Source organism: Triticum urartu, chromosome 7A, assembly GCF_056163025.1.
Source record: "Triticum urartu cultivar PI428250 chromosome 7A, HENAU_Tu73, whole genome shotgun sequence".
Classification (NCBI taxonomy): domain Eukaryota; kingdom Viridiplantae; phylum Streptophyta; class Magnoliopsida; order Poales; family Poaceae; genus Triticum; species Triticum urartu.
The window spans coordinates 243,087,832-243,091,661 of record NC_141879.1 but is presented as its reverse complement, the minus strand read 5'-3'; positions in this window follow the sequence as shown (position 1 = coordinate 243,091,661).

Genomic DNA, 3,830 nt, shown 5'->3' with positions numbered 1-3,830 from the left:
GGACGACGCCGATGATCCGGACCTGGGAGCGGCCGCCATGGAAGACGCCATCGTGGGGGAAGGCGACGAGGCCAAAGGCGCGGGACTCGGGGCCAGCTTCGAGGACTGGCCGGATGACGACGAGGTCTAAGTCGCCCCGCACCGCCAGCCGGCGCCCGATCATCAAGGCACGGGCTCGTCTGCCGTGCCGGCTGCCCGTGGCGGCACGCAGAAGCGCCGGGCCGCGTCGACCTTCTTCGGCAGCCGGCCAAAAAAATCCAAGGCCTCCACGGCGGCGACCAAGCGAGATGAGGCGGCCGCGAAGGCGGCCCGCTTCCGCAAGGCGGTGAAGCAGCCGCAAGCGATCTCTGCGTAAGTCATCGAATGTCTTGAGTATATATTTGTTGTCTTCTTCGCCCGAAACTCTTCTAAACCTTTCTTTTCTTGCTGGACAGGGCACCGCTTTCTCTCGAGCGAGGTCCTGGCGGCTCTGTAGTCGGGCCGACTGGAGGGTCCTCAAGCTCCCGCCGCGTGGATCCCCGCGCCGACCTTAAGGAGGCCACGGAGCGGAACGCGCGGGAGGAGCGGGAGGCGGCGGAGCGAAGGACCGCCCAGGCGATGAAGGAGCAGGCCGACGCGGTGGCCAAGGCCCGGGCGAAGGCGGCAGCCACGGAGATGGAGGCGGAGGCCTCGCACAACCGGCCTCCGCTGCTTGTTGTTCCCCTCCACGCCGTGGCCCCCGACGTTCCCATGCCCCCGTCGGAGGAGGTCGACCAAGGCCCGCCGGTGATGGAGAGGTGGGAGGACCCTGTGATCTTCGTGGAGGGGGCGTCGCAGACGGCGCCGACTGGAGCGGGCCAAAGCGGCCAATCAGCTGCGGCGCCAGAGCAGCCGTCCAGGGGCGAGCCGGCGGCAGGGGCCGGCCTCGAGGTGCAGCCGGCATTGCGCCGGCGCGCAAGGGATGGCACCTCCGCGCCGGAACCGCACCGAGCAGCGGGCGCCAGCCAGACGGCGGAGGCCCTGGAGGCGGCCAGCGTCAACGCTTCCGAGTGGACTCCCAGCGGGGGGACGGGCGAGCTGAACGCGGCGGCCCAGGAGGTCCGGAACCGGCTGCAAGCTCAGGCCGCCTCGCTGCAGCGATACACTCAAGAGTTTCTCTCGACGTGGGCCGTCATCCGGGTGAGTCTTCTATTCTTGGTTATTTTGCTCTTTCAATTTCTTCCGTGGGGGCGCGTCAGCGCACCCACTGGGTGTAGTCCCCGAGTTCCAAGCCGGCTGCTGCGCAGGCGGCTTGGAACTTACTAGGTTCTAACAACTTAACTTATCCTTGCCTCCTGTATAATCTTCCAGGAGTATCATAACCTTCGCATAGCCGCCTTCAACTCCCAGGCTCAGGAGCTAGGCCGGAGAACTAAGGACCTGACCAGCAGCCGGAGTGCGTGTTTGTCTCGTTCATCTCCTGTGGGGGCGCGTCAGCGCACCCACTGGGTGTAGTCCTCGAGATTCGTGCCGACTGCTGAGCAGCCGGGTCGGATCTTCCTTGACGACTTCCCCTTATTAACTTTTCCTTTGTCTTCATGCTTGCAGGAGCCAATGCCGACTTGAGGGAGCAGCTCAGCGGGGCCCAGGCCGCCCTTCGCGCCAAGGAAGCCGAATACAGCGCCTTGGTCCTGGAGCGTGACTGCCTGGTCAATAAGTTGGCCGACCAGGAGGAGAGCCACAAGGCGGCCCTGAAGAAGGCGCAGGACAATGAGGACGCCCTGAAGGCCGATTTCGAGACCGAAGCGGCGGGCTGGCCTGAAGCAAAGCAGGCGCTGAGCGAGGGCTTCAGCCGTATCGAGGATCTGATCGACGGTAAGCCACCTTCTTCACTCCCTGCTTGCCCTTTGATCCCTGATTTGTGTTCTGACTTGTGCTGCTTTTTGTTCTCTGTGCAGACTACTTTCCTGGCTACTCCGTCTTCGCCACCCAATCCATCGAGGCCCATCTCGAGGTACGCCGGCAGGCGGGAGCTGAAATCGCGCCGGACGTGACGCAGACGCTTGACGAGCAGCTCTTGGCGGTCCAAGCCCGGCTGCAGCCGGCTCACCGTATGCTCCGCCGCCTCCAGCGTGCCGGGGCGCAGGTGTTGGCCGCCCTCTGGCCAAGCGAGACGATTCCCCGCACCCCGAGTCGGACTGCCGACTGGCTAGAGGTGGCGGTTGGCCGCTTCGAGGCCTGGAAGGTGTCGGCAGCCCGGCTTGGAGCTGGGTGGGCGCTGGAGTTTGTCCGAGCCTGGTATCCGGGGCTGAACCTGGACCAGCTGCGCACCTGGCGGCTGGAGGCCGACGAAGAGTTGGAGGAGGTGCGGCCGGCTATCGCTCAACGTGCTTCGACGATCGCCGAGTGTACTGACATCAGCGTCTTCGCTCCTGAGATCAATGACGACGGCGTTGCCCAGCCGGAGGAGTGGTTCGGGCTGGACCCGGCAGCGGGTGAAGACTCGGCAGAGGAGATCGCCTCCAGTGATGAAGGCGAAGACGACGAAGGAGAGGACGGCGAAGACGTTGAGCCGACTGGTGAAGCAGGCAACCAACCTCAGCCTGATCGTGCCTCCGGCAACAAGGCGCGTGCTAGCGCGCCCTCTGCGGGAGGCGGTGATCATGCCGAGGTTCACCAGCCGGCCACTCCTCCAGCCGGCACTGCCGTCTCCACCAACCTGCCCGACTCACCAGTCGCTCCCTTGGCTTAGTCTGCCGTCCTTGTTTTTTCCTGCTTGTTGCCTTTTGAACAACTTTATTAATCTTGCGCAGTTCCATCCACTGGGGGTGTATTCGAACTATGTTGAATGCTGGCCTTTTGAAGGTCTTTTATGTAAATATTATTACGTGTTTGGTTTCCATTCATGTATGCTTTTTATCCTTAGGCTGTTTCCTTTGCCGCCTTCCCCTTCTGGGAAGGCAAGTACTCGAGCTTTCTTAGATTGGAGCGAGGTGAATGGAAGCCGGCCGGCCGGCTACTCTGGTAGCCGGTCGGCGGTGGGAGAAAAACCGGCTTTTGTTATATTAGTCCGTTAGTCCCTAGCCGTTTTTCGTGTGGGCACCTGTTCCTGCCCTTAACTCTTGCCAGCCGGACAGCCGGTTCTTCGAACTACGACTTTTGGCAAGAGAAGGCTTGGGAGACCGCACACTACTTGTCTGACTGCGGGTAGGACTTCTAATATAACTCCAGGCGGCCAGTCCCTGGGCCGACTAGTCGAACCCGGTGCCGGACGGAAAAAAAGTGAATGCAATGACAAGGCCATAAGCATGATACTTTTCATTCATAGACAAAAGATGGCAGTCCCCGAGCTCTCCTCGGGGGGCCTATTGTCTCGTACTTAGTACAAAAGTTAGCGTTATACATACTGTATTTCAAATGTAAAACCTTCGGAGGAGGTTGGCGTTCCATGGTCGTTCCGACTCCTTGCCGGAGTCGTCTCTCTTTCGTGCCTTCGGCTTCTGCGTGTCAATCAGGTAGTAGGAGTCGTTGCCTAAGGCTCTGCTGATGACGAAGGGGCCCTCCCAAGGGGCCGAGAGCTTGTGCTGGCCGGCTGTTCGCTGGATCAGCCGGAGCACAAGATCGACCTTTTGGAAGGATCTTGGCTTGACCTTCCGGCTGTGGTAGCGGCGTAGGCCCTGCTGATAGATGGCGGACCGGCTGAGGGCTAACAGCCGGCCTTCTTCCAGCAGGTCGACGCCGTCTTCTCGTGCTTCCTTGGCCTTGGCTTCCGTGTACATGGTTACCCGAGGCGAGTCGAACTCGGTGTCAGTTGGGATGACCGCCTCGGCACCATATACGAGGAAGAAAGGAGTGAAGCCGGTTGACTTGTT